The sequence below is a fragment of the Balaenoptera acutorostrata genome, chromosome 2 (assembly GCF_949987535.1).
Source record: "Balaenoptera acutorostrata chromosome 2, mBalAcu1.1, whole genome shotgun sequence".
NCBI classification, from domain to species: Eukaryota; Metazoa; Chordata; class Mammalia; order Artiodactyla; family Balaenopteridae; genus Balaenoptera; species Balaenoptera acutorostrata.
The window spans coordinates 79,824,287-79,841,258 of record NC_080065.1 but is presented as its reverse complement, the minus strand read 5'-3'; the positions used below and the strand labels follow the sequence as shown (position 1 = coordinate 79,841,258).

General features: G+C 36.3%; 1 protein-coding gene across 5 annotated transcripts in view; it reads left to right on the top strand.

The window, feature by feature from the left end:
- Positions 1-16,972, top strand: part of KIAA0825 (KIAA0825 ortholog) — a 414,587-nt gene that overhangs the window by 16,791 nt on the left and 380,824 nt on the right. For 3 of the 5 annotated variants that reach the window (XM_057539769.1, XM_057539766.1, XM_057539768.1), the window contains exon 2: positions 15,355-15,407. The exons of the other annotated variants lie outside the window; for them this stretch is intronic. The gene's annotated coding sequence lies outside the window, so the exon portion shown is untranslated. The remainder of the gene's footprint in view (positions 1-15,354; positions 15,408-16,972) is intronic. 5 annotated transcript variants of the gene reach the window in all.

Sequence of the window (16,972 nt, the reverse complement as noted above, 5' to 3'; positions counted from 1 at the left end):
GCCAACCCCAGTCCTCTCCGTGGGATCCACTGAAGCCAGTGCCTCAGCTACCAGCCCCTGCCTGCCCTGGCAGGTGAGCAGACAAGCCTCTCAGGCTGGTGAGTGCTGGTCGGCACCGATCCTCTGTGTGGGAATCTCTGCTTTGCCCTCCGCACCCCTGTTGCTGTGCTCTCCTCCGTGGCTCCGAAGCTTCCCCCCTCCGCCACCCGCAGTCTCCACCCATGAATGGGCTTCCTAGTGTGTGGAAACCTTTCCTCCTTCACAGCTCCCTCCCACTGGTGCAGGTCCCGTCCCTATTCTTTTGTCTCTGTTTTTTCTTTTTTCTTTTGCCCTACCCAGGTACGTGGGGAGTTTCTTGCCTTTTGGGAGGTCTGAGGTCTTCTGCCAGCGTTCAGTAGGTGTCCAGTAGGAGTTGTTCCACATGTAGATGAATTTCTGATGTATTTGTGGGGAGGAAGTTCATCTCCATGTCTTAGTGTTCTACCATCTTGAATCCTGCCCCCCATCTTGCATTTTGAATGAATCTTTTACAAACACATACTTTTGTTACATAATGCATTGGCCATATGAAAATATTGATTCACTGAAGTATGCTTGACTTCCAAATCTTAATATAGTTCATTATACAATATCAAAAAATCCCATTTGTTAATATTACCATTAATCTCCTCAGGAAAATCTTAAAATATTGCAAGACTGTCCATCTGCAAGTATATGAATTTTCCAAGATCTTTGTTTTTGCTTTAAGTGCTCTAATTTTATCATTGGCAACAAATACTGTCTAATATTTTCCTTGAAATGACAGCTCAATTTGATTAATTTTGAGAAAATGTGTGGTGTATTCAAAGGTTGAGTTAATAAAATTACTAATTTTTAGTGCCTCATCAAGGACATTATTAAGTGAACCTCCCATTATTTTTTATTTTAACTGTGTGATGGTGAAAAATGTGACTACAGGGGTAAGCAGAATGGCCCTCAGAAATGCCTACATCATAATCCCTAGAACCTGTGACTATGTTATGTTATATAGCAAAGGGGACTTAAATTTGCTAGTCAGTTTACTTTAAAATATTCAGATTATCCTGGATTATCTGAATGGGTGCAGTGTAATTACAGTGGTTTTCAAAAGTGAAAGAAGGAGGCAGAAAAGTAATTCAGAGTGATGAAATATGAAAAGGACTCACATAGCTAGCTATAAAATGGGGGAAGTGGGCCACCAGCCAAGGAATGAGAGCAGCCTCTAGAAGCTAAAAAATGCAAGGAAACAACAGATTCTCTTCAGAGCCTCCAGAAAGGAATGCAGCTGCTGAGCATTTGGTTTTAGCCTAGTGAGACCCTGAAATATTCTTTAACCAGGAGAACTGTAAGATAATAAATTTTTGTGGCTTTATGACAATAAATTTGTGGCAACTTATTACAGTAGCAATAGAAAACTAGTAAAACTAACACAGTTTGGGTATTATAATTTGTGCTAGGGCATTGTTGCTTTTGCATTTAGTACAAATGTCAACCTAGTGAAATGGCTTGTAATGTCTTATTACTATGAAAATGGTTTTTACCTTGTGAACCTTTTGTAAGAGTATTGAGTCTCCACCAGGGATCTGTGTACCATACTTTGGAATCTCTTATTTAATTTTTTCTTTTGTACTTCCTGTGTGTTAACTACTAGGCTAGGTACTAGGATGCAAAAATAAAGAAAGCACAGTTTCTCTCTTAAGAGGATTATAGTCTAGTGGTTGAGAGAGGTAAGCAAATCAGTGATTGCAGATAGCACGGAATGACAGTTGCTCTAACTGATATACTTGAGTGAGGGAAAGAGACCTAGTCCTAGTCTCAAATGCTTCAGTCTAGTGGGAGAGATCACAAAAATAATTACAAAATGCAAAATGCAAATGAAATACCCTACTGAGAAGGGTGGGGGAGGGAGACCTTTACAATCCCACTAGCACTGTGTGGTGGTTTCAGGTTTTCCACATCCTTCCCAAAACATGTTAGTGTCTGTCTTTTGATTATAGCCATTCTAGTGAGTTGTGAAGTGGTATCTTACGTGGTCTCAATTTGTATTTATCTGATAATTAATGATGCTCAGCATCATTTCGTGTACTTATTGGCCATTTGTCTATCTCCTTTGGACATATGTCTATTCAAATCCTTTGTTATTTTTTAAAACAATATTTATTTATTTATTATTTATTTATTATTTATTTATTTGGCTGCGTGAGGTCTTTGTTGAGACATGTGGGATTTTTCGTTATGGCGCTTGTTGCGGCAGGCAGGCTCTTCCTTGCGGTGCGCGGGCTTCTGTCTAGTTGTAGAGTGCGGGTTTTCTCTTCTCTAGTTGTGGCGTGGGCTCCAGAGAGCGTGGGCTCTGTAGTTTGCAGCCCATGGACTCTCTAGTTGAGGCACATGAGCTCAGTAGTTGTGGTGCATGGGCTTTGTTGCCCTGCGGCATGTGGGATCTTAGTTCCCCGACCAGGGATCGCACTCACGTCCCCTGCATTGGAAGGTGGATTCTTTACCACTGGACCATCAGGGAAGTCCCCCTTTGTCATTTTTAAATTGAATTACTTGTCATTTTATTGTTGAGCTGTAAGAGTTCTTTATAGATTTTGGGATACTATCTCCTTATCAGATATTTGATTTGCAAATATTTTCTCCCACTCAGTAGGTTGTTTTTTCACGTAGGTTGTTTTTTCACTTTATTGATGTCATCCTTTGAAGCACAAATGTTCTTGATTTTACACCTGTGATTTCTTCTAAAAATTGTACGTATTTTATCACTTGTGTTTAGGTCATTGATCGATTTTGAGTTAATTTTTGTATGTCTTTAGATGAAGGAGTTCGACTTCGTTCTTTTGCATGTTGGTATTCAGTTGTCTCAGCAACTTTGCTTGAAAAGACAATCTTTCCCTATTGAATTTTCTTGACTCCCTTATCAAAAATCAATTGAACATTGTATGGGTTTATTTTTGGACTCTCCATTCTATTCCATTGATTACATGTCTATCTTTATGCCTATCCTATCACACAATCTTGATTACTGCAGGTCTGTAGTAAGTTTTGAAAAGTAGGAAATGTGAGTTCTCTAACTCCATTCTTCTTTTTCAAGATTTTTTTGACTGTCCCTTGCATTTCCATATGAATTTTAAGATCAGTTTGTTAATAGGCAGCTGGGATTTTGATAGAGATTGCATTGAATCTGTAGATTAATTTGAGAAGTATTGCTACTTTAACAATATTAAATCTTTCAATCCATAAACAATGGACTTTTCATGTATTTAGATCTTTCAGTGGATAGGTCTTGCACTTCTTTTGTTAAATGTTTTCCTAAATATTTTATTCTATTTGATGCTATTGTAAATGGAATTTCTTTCCTAATTTCATTTTACAATTGTTAATTGCTAGCATATTATATATAATTTGTTTCTGTTTATTAATCTTATTTTCTGCAAACTTTGTTGAATGTATTTATTAGCTCCAATAGTTTGAGTTTTGGGTTTGTTTTAGAATTCCTTAGGATTTTCTACATACAAGATCATGTCGTCTATAAGAAGAGATAGTTTTACTTCTTACTTTCCAGTCTGGATGCCTTATATTTACTTTTCTTGCCTAATTGTCCTGGCTGGAACTTCCAGTACAATATTGAACAGAAGGGTTAAAAACGGACACACTTGTCTTGTTCCTGATCTTAAGGGCAAAGCTTTCAGTCTTTCACCATTAAGTATGAAGTTAGTTGTGGGTTTTTTGTAAATGTCTTTTATCAAATTGATGAAATTCCCTTCTACTCCTGGTTTGTTGAGTGTTTTTTATCATGAAAGGGTGTTGGATTTTGACACATTCTTCTCTGCATCTATTTAGATCATCACGTAGTTTTTGTCCTATATTCTATTAACGAGGTATATTACATTGGTTCATTTTCCTGTGTTGATTCAACCTTACATTCCTGGGATAAATGCCACTTAGTCATGGTGTAAAATGCTTTTTATATGTTGCTGGATTCAATTTGTTAATAGTTTGTTGAGTATTTTAGCCTATATATTCATAAGTAATATTGGTCTATAGTTTTTTTTTCTTGTAATGTTTTTGTCTCGTTTTAGTATCAAGGTAATACTGGCCTTAGAGAATGAGTTCAGAAGTGTTCCCTCCGCTTCTGTTTTTGGGAGAGTTTGTGAAGGATTGGTGTTAATTTCTGGTAGAATTCACCAATGAAACCATCTGATCTGGGTTTGTCTTTGTGAAAAAGTTTTTGATCATTAATTCAATCTGCTTTTTTGTTATAGGTCTTTTCCTATTTTTTAGTCTCCAGTCATTTCAGTACTCTGTGTCTTTTTGGGAATTTGTCTATTTCATCTAGGTTATAAAATTTAATGATGTACAACCGTATATTGTATCCCCTTCTAATCTCTTTATTTCTGTAAGGTCAGTAATAGTGTTCCTCCTTTCATTCCTTAACGTTTGCAATTTCAGTCTTACCTCTCTTTTGTGTGTGTGTGCACATGCGTGCAAGTGTGTGTGTTTGTGTGAGTCTAGCTAACGCTTCATCAATTTTGTTCATCCTTTCAAAAATCTTTAGTTTCATTGATTTTCTCTATTTTTTCTATTCTCTTTTTATTTATTTCCAATCTAATCTTTATTGTTTTCTTCCTTCTGCTTGCTTTAGGTTTAGCTTGCTCTTCTTTTTCTAGTTTCTTAAGGTTGATGGTTATGGTATTGATTTCAGATCTTTCTTTTTTTTTTTCTTTAAATCTTTCTTTTTTAATGTAGGCATTTAGTCTACAGTTTTATTTTCTTCTGATGTGTTTGTTTGGCTTTGTTTTCAGGGTAATACTGTCGTCATAGAATGAGTTAGGAAGGTTTCTTTCCTCTGTTTTCTAAAAGAGTTAGTGAAATGTTGGTTTTTTTTTTGTTTGTTTTTTTTTTTTTTTTATAGAATTCACCAGTAAAGACCTTGGGTCTTTGCTTTTCCTTGTGGGAAGATTTTGAATTACTAATTCAATTTCTTTACTTGTTTTAGACCTGTTCAGTTTTTACAGTTTTTCTTGATTTGGTTTTGGTCATTTATGTCTTTCTAAAAATGTGCCCATTTCATCTGTGTGTCTACTTTTTGGCATAAAGTTGTTCATTGTGTTGTCATAATCTTTTCGATTTCTGTGTGACCAGTAGTGATATATTTTTCATTCATTATTTTGGTAATTTATGCCCTTTTTCTTTTTCTCTTGATCAGTCTAGCTAAGCGTTTGCAATTTTGTTAATATTTTCAAAAACCAACTTTTGTTTTTATTGTTTATTGCTTTTCTCTTTTCTGTATCATTTATTTCTGCTGTAATCCTTTATGTTGCCTTTCTTCTCCTTGCTTTGCATGTGGTTTGCTCTTCTTTTTCTAGTGTCCTAAGATTGAATCTTGAGGCACTTATTCTACACCTTTCTTCTTTTTTGATATGTGTTTAAAGCTATAGATTTCCTTCTATAGCTTTTTATGTATCCCGTAAAATGTGACATATTGCGTTTCCACTATCATTCAGTAAAAAATATTTTCTAATATCCCCTGTGATTCCTTTTTTGACTTGTTATTTAAAAGTATGTTAACTTCCAAATATTGGGAATTTTCCAAAATTTTTTAATGCTATTGATTTCTGATTTAATTTTGTTGTACTCATAGAACATGATCTTATTACTTCCTATGATCTCATTACTTTTAAATTTATTGAGACTTGTTTTATGACCTAGAATATGATCTATTTTTGAAAAAAATTTTTGGCATTTGGAAAAAAAATGTGTATTCTGCCATCATTGAGTGGAGTAGTCTGTATATGGGAGTTAGGTTGAATAGGTTGACAGTATTTCAGATCTTCTGTACTCTTGCTGATTTTCTGTTTAATTCCATCAATTATTGAGTGCAGAGGATTGAAATATCTAATTATAAATCTCAAATAGTCAATTTCTTTGAATTCTGTCATTTTTTGCTCCACTGACTTTGAGGCCGTGTTTTAGGTGCATATATATTTGTAAATATTATATCTTTTTGATGTATTGACCCTTTTATATCTGTTTTTCTCAAATACTATTTCTTTTGTTTTTAATTAATTAATTTATTTATTTTGGCTGCGCCGTGTCTTAGTTGCAGCATGCTGGATCTTTAATTGCGTCATGCGAACTTCTTAGTTGTGGCATACAAAATTCTTAGTTGCAGCACGTGGACTCTTAGTTGCGGCATGCATGCGGGATCTAGTTCCCCGATCAGGGATGGAGCTGGGGCCCCCTGCATTGGGAGCACAAAGTCTTACCCACTGGACCACCAGGGAAGTCCCCTCAAGTACTATTTCTTGAAGCCTATTTTGTCTAATATTAGTACAGTAACTCCAGCTCTGTTATGATTACTCTTTGTATGGCATATCTTTTCTATCTTTTAACTTTTAATCTATTTATTGTCTTTGAATGTAAAATATGTCTTGTATAGATGACACATGGTTGCATCTTGCATTTATAGCTAGTCTAACAATTCCTGCCTTTGGATTGAGGTGTTTAGACCTTTCATATTTAATGTACTTATTAGCATGATCACGTTTATATTTTCCATATTGCTTTGTTTTTATATGACTCTTGTCTCTTTTATTTCTTTCTTCTACCTTGGTTGCCTTCTTTGGTATTAGATAAATATTTTTAATATAGTCATATTTTAATTTCTAGTGAAACTTTACCTTTTAAAAAGTTATTTTCTTAGTGTTTGCACTAGAGAATATAGTCTACATCTTAACTTACCACAGCCAACTTAATGCAACCAGTTAATACTGACTTAATTTTGAGAAAATATAGAAATTTTGTTCCAGCATAGTTTTATTCCTTCCTGTCCTTTCTGCTATTATTGTCATATGTATTACATCTCTACATGTTTTAAAATAATCAATGCATTACTATAGTTATTGCTTTATGCAATCTATGTCTTTTAAAGAGTTCAATTAAAAGAAATGAGATAATATTTTATAGAGCCTTTTATACTAGCCCACATATTTACCATTTCTGGGCTCTTTATTTCTTACTTTGGATTTAAATTACCATCTGGTGTCAATTCCTTGCAGCTTGAAGGATTTCCCTTAATATTTTTTTAAGACCCATCTGCTAACCACAAATTCTCAATCTTTATTTCATCTTCAGTTTTAAAAGTGATGGCTCTATTTTGCCTTCAATTTAAAGGTAGTTATTCTTTTTTTTTAAATTAATTAATTAATTAATTTTATTTTTGGCTACGTTGCATCTTCATTGCTGCATGCGGGCTTTCTCTAGTTGCGACGAGCGGGGGCTACTCTTTGTTGTGGTGCACGGACTTCTCATTGCAGTGGCTCCTCTTGTTGCGGAGCACAGGCTCTAGGCACATGGGCTTCATAGTTGTGGCACACGGGCTCAGTAGTTGTGGCTCGCAGGCTCAGTAGTTGTGGCACACAGGTTTAGTTGGCCTTCAGCATGTGGGATCTTCCCAGAGCAGGGCTCAAACCTGTGTCCCCTGCATTGGCCAGCGGATTCTCAACCACTGTGCCACCAGGGAAGCCTAAAGGTAGTTATTCTTTTTTTTTTTTTTTCTCTACATTATTCATCTCCAGTTTTATTTTTTTATTTTTTTTAACATCTTTATTGGAGTATAATTGCTTTACAGCATAGTTATTCTTGATATAGGATAATTAGTGGACAGTTTCTTTTTTTTCTTTCAGCATTTTGAATTTCTCATTCCACTGACTTCTGGCCTCCATTATTTCATTGATGCTCACCTATATGTGATGATTTACTTTTCTCTTGCTGCTTTTAAGATTTTCTCTTTGTCTTTGTTCACCAGTAGTTTGATTATGTTATGTTGAAATATCCGTCTCTTTATATTTGTCCTGCGTGGGGTCTGTTGAATTTCTTTGATGAGTAGATGAATATTTTTCATCAAATTTGGTATGTTTTTATCCCTTATTTCTTCACATATTTTTTTCTATCCCTTTTTCTGTCTCCATTCCTTCTGCGATACTCATTACATGCTTTTTGATATAGTTGTGATTATCCAAAATGTCTGAGTCTTTGTTCTTTTTTTAAAAATTTATTTATTTAATTTATTTATTTTTGGCTGCGCTGGGTCTTCGTTGCTGCACGTGGGCTCTCTCTAGTTGTGGCGAGCAGGGGCTACTCTTCTTTGCAGTGCATGGGCTTCTCATTGCGATGGCTCCTCTTGTTGCGGAGCACGGGATCTAGGTGCGCGGGCTTCAGTAGTTGTGGCACACAGGCTCAGTAGTTGTGGCTCACGGGCTCTAGAGCACAGGCTCAGTAGTTGTGGTGCACGGGCTTAGTTGCTCTGCGGCATGTGGGATCTTCCCGGACCAAGGCTTGAACCTGTGTCCCCTGCATTGGCTGGCGGATTCCTAACCACTGCACCATGAGGGAAGTCCTGTTCATTTTTTAAATTATTTTTTCCCTCTGTTCTTCAGATTGGATAATTTATATTCATCTATTTTAAATTCACTAATTCTTTCTTCAGATCATCTTGAATCTGCTGTCAAGTTCCTATAGTGACTTTCCATTTTATACACTTTTCAAGTCCAAAATTTCCATTTGGTTCTTTTTAAAAATTTCTTTCTCCTTATTGTGAATCTCTTACATTTTTTATTCATCATTGCCATACTTTCCTTTTTTTCTTTAAATATGGTCACCTTTGGTTCATGGAATATATTTATAATATCTGCTTTAAAGTCTTCATTTAAATTCAACATCTAGGGATACTCAGTTTCTATTGGCTGCTTTTTCCCTATTTATTTGCATGTCTCATAACTTCTTGCTGAGAACTGGATATTTTAGATCATATATTGTAGCAACTCTGGATTCTGAATTTTTTTTCTCCCTGTTGTTGCTTTGTTTATTTGCTTGTTTCCTTGTTTAGTAATTTGCCTAAACTAAGTCAGTAACACCTACCTCCCTTGTGATTGGTGGCCACTGATTTTTGTGTGTGTGTGTGATTCTTGTTATGAGTTTTACATTTGGCTTCCTAGGACTTGCCTCTGTGTCTGTGAAGCTTAAATGATAAGCTGATGGTTGGATAGTGGATGTGTGCAAACACTTCAAGTCAGTAAGTTATCTGTCATGTGCTCATGGATCTCTGTATTGATAGAGGAATATATTTAAAGTTTACATTGTTTTCAAGTGTGCCCAGCTTTTGCTTTCTGCTGAGCTCTTTCACATTTCCTCTGTGCATGTGATTGTTCAGCCTCAGGAATGTGTGGCTAACTTTGTTCCTCTCAGGCCTCCATTGTACATACTCTCAGCCATAGCCAAGAGTACGCTTGCCCCAAGTGTGAACATAACCTTGCCCTAGTTGAGCTGTTGACTCTCCTTGCTTGCTCCCTTTTTTAAGGCCATCTCTTCCACTGAAACACTGCTGGAGGTGGGCATCACCCACCACTCAAGTACCAGTGAGCCCCCTTTGACCACAGCAGAGATGTTTCTGGTTCTAACGACCTTCCCCACCCTGGAAGAACCTCTGTACTCACTGAGCTGTGGTTGATGTTGATAAGGGCAACTCTAGGCTAGAATATCAGAGGGCCCTAGTTTTCTTACCTAAAGATTAATAGTTTTTCAAATATAAATGCTTTTCAAATTGTTATCTTCCTTTGGTCTATTTCTAGGTGACTAAAATGGTTGTATTTGTCAATTTTGTCTACCTCTATAGTTTCTTTTTTGGAAGAGTATTTACTGATTGTACTCAGCCATAGCTGGATGTCCTGCTTCTGGTCTTGTATTATGTGTACATTTTTTTTCTTTACTCTCTTAGGATGATGGAAAATTTACATGTTCAATTAATGGACTTATCTCCATTTTCTTTGGGGACTAATTATTGTTTTACGTTGGTTTCAAATGTGGGAAAAAAAAAAGATTTTCTTCAAATACCCCATTGTCCTTGACTGTGCATTCATAATAGAAAGAAGAAAATCAAAAAGCTGCCTAGAAACTATATTTGGATGGCACTGATTTGACTGGTACAGTTTGCTTTAGAGTGAATAGGTGGGTTACCATGATTATGCTGGAAGTCAGCTAAAGGCCAGAGTGAGACAGACTTTTCTTTGGGGAATGCATGCTACCTTTCCTAGTTTTCCATTTTATATATAGTAGTGTGTATATGTTAATCCCAAACTCCTAATTTATCCCACCCCCCCCACCTTTCCCCTTTGGTAACTGTAAATTTGTTTTCGAAGTCTGTGAGTCTGTTGCTATTTTATAAATAAGTTCATGTATCATTTTTTTAGATTCCACATATAAGTGATATCATATGGTATTTGTCTTTCTCTGTCTGACTTACTTCACTTAGTATAATAATCTCTATATCCATCCATGTTGCTGCAAATGGCATTATTTCATTCTTTTTTATGGCTCAGTAATATTCTACTGTGTATATGTACCACATCTTCTTTATTCATTCCTCTGTCAATGGGCATTTAGGTGGCTTCCATGTCTTGCTTATTGTGAATAGTGCTGCTATGAACATAGGGGTGCATGTATCTTTTTGAATTAGAGTTTTGTTTGAATATATTTTCAGGAGTGGGATTGCTGAATCATATGGTAGTTCTATTTTAAGTTTTTTAAGGAACCTCCATACTGTTCTACATAGTGGTTGTACCAATTTACATTCCCACCAACAGTGTAGGTGGGTTCCCTTTTCTCCACACCCTCTCCAGCGTTTATTGTTTGTAGACTTTTTGATGACAGCCATTCTGACCTGTGTGAGGTGATACCTTATTGTCGTTTTGATTTGCATTTTGCTAATAATTAGCAACGTTGAGCAACTTTTTATGTGCTTTTTGGCCACCTGTATGTCTTTGGAGAAATGTCTATTTAGATCTGCCCATTTTTTGATTGGGTTGTTTGGGTTTTTTTGATATTGAGCTGCATGAGCTGTTTGTATATTTTGGAGACTAATCCCTTGTTGGTTGCTTTGTTTGCGAATATTTTCTCCCATTTTGTGGGTTGTCTTTTCATTTTGTGTATGGTTTTCTTTGCTGAGCAAAAGCTTTTAAGTTTAATTAGGTCCCATTTGGGTTTTTTTGTTTTAATATTCATTATTCTAGGAGGTAGATCCAAAAAGATATTGCTACGATTTATGTCAAAGTGTGGTCTGCCTATGTTTTCCTCTAAGAATTTTATAGTATCCAGTTTTACATTTAGGTCTTTAATCCATTTTGAGTTTATTTTTGTGTATGGTGTTAAAGAATGTTCTAATTTCATTCTTTTCCATGCAGTTGTCCAGTTTTCCCAGCACCATTATTGAAGAGACTGTCTTTTCTCCACTGTATATTCTTGCCTCCATTGTCGTAGACTAATGAACCATAGGTGCATGGGTTTATTTCTGGGCTTTCTATCCTGTTCCATTGATCTATATTTCTGTTTTTGTGCCAGTACCATACTGTTTTGATTACTGTAGCTTTGTAGTATAGTCGGAGTCAGGGAACCTGATTCCTCCAGCTCCGTTTTTCTTGCTCAGGATTGCTTTATGTTTTGTGTTTCCATAGAAATTTAAAAATTTTTTGTTCTAGTTTTGTGAAAAATGCCATTGGTAATTTGATAGGGATGGCACTGAATGTGTAGATTGCCTTGGGTAGTATAGTCATTTTGAAAATATTGATTCTTCCAATCCAAGAACATGGTATACCTTTCCATCTGTTTGTGTCATTTCCGATTTCTTTCATCAGCCTCTTATAGTTTACAGAGTATAGGTTTTTTGCCTCCTTAGGTAGATTTATTCCCAGGTATTTTATTGTTTTTGATGTGATAGTAATTGGGATTGTTTGCTTAATTTCTCTTTCTGATCTTTTGTTGTTAGTGTATAGAAATGCAAGAGATTTTTATGTGTTAATTTTTTATCCTGCAATTTTACCAAATTCACTGGTGAGCCCTAGTAGTTTTCTGGTAGCATCTTTAGGATTTTCTATGTATAGAATCATGTCATCTGCAAACAGTGCTGGTTTTACTTCATCTTTTCCAATTTGGATTCTTTTAATTTCTTTTTCTTCTCTGATTGGCATGGCTAGGACTTGCAAAACTATGTTGAATAAAAGTGGCAAGAGTGGACATCCTTGTCTTCGTCCTGATCTTTCAGCTTTCAGCTTTTCCTTGTTGAGTATGATGTTTATCGTATATGGCCTTTATTATGTTGAGGTAGGTTCGCTGTGTGCCCAATTTCTGTTGAGTTTTATAATAAATGGGTGTTGAATTTTGTCAAAAGCTTTTTCTACATCTATTAAGATGATCATGTGGTTTTTATTCTTCAATTTGTTAATATAGTGTATCACATTGATTGATTTGTGTATGATGAAGAATCCTTGCATCCCTGGGATAAATCCCACTTCATCATGGTATATCTTTTTAATATATTGTTGGATTTGGTTTGGTAGCATTTTGTTGAGGATTTTTGCATCTATGTTCATCAGTGATATTGGCCTCTAGTTTTCTTTTTTTGTGGTATCTTCGTCTGGTTTTTGTATCAGGATGATGGTGGCCTCATAGAATGAGTTTGAAAGTGTTCCTCCTTCTGCAATTTTTTGGAATAGTTTCAGAAGGATAAGTGTTAACTTGTCTCTAAATGTTTGATAGAATTCGTCTGTGTAGCCATCTGGTCCTGGACTTTTGTTTGTTGCAAGTTTTCTAATCACAGTTTCAATTTCAGTACTTGTGATTGGTGTGTTCGTGTTCTCTCTTTCTTCCAGGTTGAGTCTTGGAAGATTGTACCTTTTAAGAATTCATCCAGGGACTTCCCTGGTGGTGTGCTGGTTAAGAATTCGCCTCCCAATGCAGGGGACGCAGGTTCGATCCCTGGTCAGGGAACTAGATTCCACATGCATGCCGCAACTAAGAGTGCGCATGCCACAACTAAGGAGCCTGCTGGCTGCAACTAAGGAGCCCACTGGCTGCAACTAAGACCTGGCACAACCAAAAATAAATAAATTAAATAAATAAATAAAATTTAAAAAAAAAAGAATTTATCCATTTCTTCCAGGTTGTCCATTTTATTGGCATATAGTTGCCTGTAGTAATTTCTATCATCCTTTGTATTTCTGTGGTGTCAGTTGTAACTTCTCCTTTTTCACTTCTAATTTTATTGATTTGAGCCTGCTCCTTTTTTTTTTCTGGCTAGAGGTTTATAAATTTTGTGTATCTTTTCACAAAATCAGGTTTTAGTTTCATTGATCTTTTCTATTGTTTTCTTCATCTTTATTTCATTTATCTCTGCTCTGATCTTTATGATTTCTCTCCTTCTACTAACTTTGGGTTTTATTTGTTCTTCTTTCTTTAGTTGGTTTAGGTGTAAGGTTTGGTTGTTTGAGATTTTTCTTGTTTCCTGAGGTAAGATTGTAGCACTATAAACTTCCCTCTTAGAACTGCTTTTGCTGTGTACCCTAGGTTATGGATCATTGTGTTTTCCCTTTCATTTGTCTCTAGGTATTTTTTTCATTTCCTCTTTGATTTATTCAATGATCCATTGGTTGTTTAGTAACATATTGTTTAATCTCCATGTGTTTGTGCTTTTTACAGTTTTTTTCTTTTATTTGATTTCTAATCTCATAGTGTTGTGGTCGGAAAAGTTGCTTTAGATGATTTCAATTTTCTTAAATTCACCGAGGCTTGCTTTGTGGTCCAGCATGTGATCTGTCCTGGAGAATGTTCCATGTGTACTTGGGTGGGTGGAAAGTTGTATAAATATCAATTAAATCCTCTGGTCTAATGTGTCATTTAAGGCCTGTGTTTTCTTATTGATTTTCTTTATGGATGTTCTGTCCATTGATGTAAGTGGGGAGCTAAAGTCCCCCACCTTTATTGTGTTACTGTCAGTTTCTCATTTTATGGCTATTAGCGTTTGCCTTATATATTGAGGTGCTCCTATGTTGGGTGCATATATATTTACAATTGTTATATCTTCTTCTTTGATTGATCCCTTGATCATTATGTAGTGTCTTTCTTTGTCTTTTGTTAACAGTCTTTATTTTAAAAATCTATTTTGTCTGATATGAGTATTCTACTCCAGCTTTCTTTTGCTTTCCATTTGCATGTAATATCTTTTTCCATCCTCTGACTTTCAGTCTGTATGTGTTCCTAGATCTGAAGTGGGTCTCTTGTAGACAACATATAAATGGGTCTTGTTTTTGTATCCATTCAGCCAGTCTTCGTCTTTTGGTTGGAGTATTTAATCCATTTACATTTAAGGTAATTATTGATATATATGTTCTCATTGCCATTTGGTTAATTGTTTTGGATTTGTGTTTGTAGTTCTTTTTCTTCCCTTCCTCTAGTTTCTGCATTTGTGTTCTCTGTTCTGCAGGCTGCAGGATTGTAGTCCCTTTTGCTTCTGGTGTCTGCTCCCTGGTGGGTGAGGTTGGTTGAGGTGCTTGTGCAGGCTTCCTGGTGGGCGGGACTGGTACCTGCCCACTGGTGGATGGAGCTGGGTCTTTACCTCTGATGGCAAGGGCCATGTCAAGGGGTGTGTTTAGAGGCAGCTGTGGGCTCAGGATGACTTTAGGCACCCTGTCTGCTGATGGGTGGGGCTGTGTTCCCACACTGTTGGTTGTTTGGCCGGAGGCATCCCAGCACTGGAGCCTGCAGGCTGTTGGATGGGGGCAGGTCTCAGTGCCAAAATGGCAATGTCCAGGAGTGCTCACGCTAAATATTCCTTAGGGCCTCTACTATCAGTATCCTTATCTCCACAGTGAGCCACAGCTGACCCCCGCCTCCCCAGGAGACCCTCCAAGACCTGCAGGTAGGTCTGGCCCTGGCTCCTATGGAGTCACTGCTTTGCCCTGGGTTCCAGAGCACATGAAACTTTGTATGTGCCCTCCATGAGTGGAGTCTCTGTTTACCCCAGTCCTATGGAGCTACTGCACTCAAGGCCCACTGTCCTTCAATACCAAATGCTCTGGGGGGGTCCTCCTCCTGATGCCAGACCCCCAGGCTGGGGAGCCTGGTGTGGGGCTCAGAACTCTCACTCCTGTGGTAGAACCTCTGTGATATAATTATTTTCCAGTTTGTGGCTCGCCTACCCAACAGGTATGGGATTTGATTATATGATGAAAGTGCCCCTGCTACTGTTTCGTTGTGGCTTCTTCTTTGTCTTTGGATGCGGAATATCTTTTTTGGTATGTTCCAGTCTGTTTTTCATTGGTTGTTCAACAGTTAGTTTTGATTTTGATGTTTTCATTTGAGGAAGTGAGCTCAAGTCCTTCGACTCCACCATGTTTTCCTAATCCCCTCCCTCCCATCTCTTTTGATCCTTAATTTTCTAGATAGTTATTTCATATCTTCAAAAACAACACTTTTTCCATTTACTTTTTTTTTTTTTTTTACTCACAGTCAGCTATTTAACTATGGAGAAGAAAAAAGAAAAGAAGTTGCTGTACAAAAAGGTAGGGGAGGGAGATTCAGTGTTTCTTGGGCAGTCAATTGATTGCATACTTTAGCTTCACTTCTTACTCCACACTTCTGCCAATGATATAGGACATTCCTTTAATTGCAGCATTCTCTGCACACATTCTAGAGTTTTGCTTTTCCAATCTGTTTTTACCATGAAAGCTCTTTCATCTGTTTACCTTGTACAAATTTGTAGTGATGTCTCTCTCAGTCTCTTCATTTTTGTGAGTTTACATCCTGTTCCCTCACCCCAACACACACCTTTTTTATCTTTTTAAGGGAACCTCTAGAAGGGAAGGGGGAAAAATACATGCTTATTGATTTTCCTAACCAAAAATTTTGTGCACATATTGTTAAACAGTTGCAATGTAATGTGTACGTGTGTGCTTGGGTCCTGTTTTCATCTGTCCTTTTCAGCATTTTCTGCATTGCTATATTTCTTCATGATTATTATTTTAGTGGATTTTGAACCCATTTTTAAAGAACAGATTGTTGTATTTTTATTATTATTATTGTAGTCATTATTATTTTAGTTACTGCATCTTTTTCTTTCTTTACCCCATTCTTCATCCCACCATCAAGCACATTTACCTTTTCTCAGGTAACCAATATTAACAACATTGACAGTTTGTGGAACAGTAAGTCTTAATTTTTTCCTGTGGTCGAACTGATTGGCTGAAAGCTATCAAGAAGCGCAATTCACCCTACAGGCTGACAATGTTATCAAGAAAGCAATTTCAGTTATTTATGGGTTTTCCATGAAATCTTGTGATTTCAGCTATGTAGTATAGGTAATATGTTGTATCTCTGTAATGGCTCCCTAGTGTGGGCATCTCCACTTAGTTCTTAGACCGAACTGAACCATGTCTCTTGTTATAATTCCTCTGTTTCCTGTTTTGCTCAAATTTAGTTCCTACACTGGCCAAGTTGTCCATGAGGGTTTTTGTCTGTTTCTGATGAAGTATCAACTGGAAGTCAGCTTGGGACAATGGATGTTAGTAACATTTAAGCACTTGTATATCAGACACCGGAGAAAGTCAAGAAGTATGAGAACAATCAATAAATATCAAGAGAAACATCTGGAACCTTCTTCGTATTAGTTTTCTAGTTGACCTAAGCCTAATGAAGAGATCATTTTGGCTGATCACAGATTATAAAATAGATTTTTCTATTAAGTAATATACTTATCATTTGACTTCTTTTCTTTTTCTTTAGTAAGGCAAGATAAAGAAATAAGTATAGATTTTAGAATGAAGAAGTAAAACTCATTATGTATGCATGATGTAAAACTACAGAAAAAATAATAAGAGTTTAGAAAATATCCTGGATAAATACATCAATATACAAAAATTATACAAATACATACATATATAAACAAAACATGAAAAAGCCCTTGCAAAGAGATATTATTTATACTAACATTCAAAATATGAAGTTCCTGGGGATACATCTGACATAACAAGAGATGTGTAAAACTCCCATAGGGAAAATAGTAAAGCATTATTTTGTGATAATAAGACCTTAATAAATGGAATGATATACAATACACATGGCTTGGGAA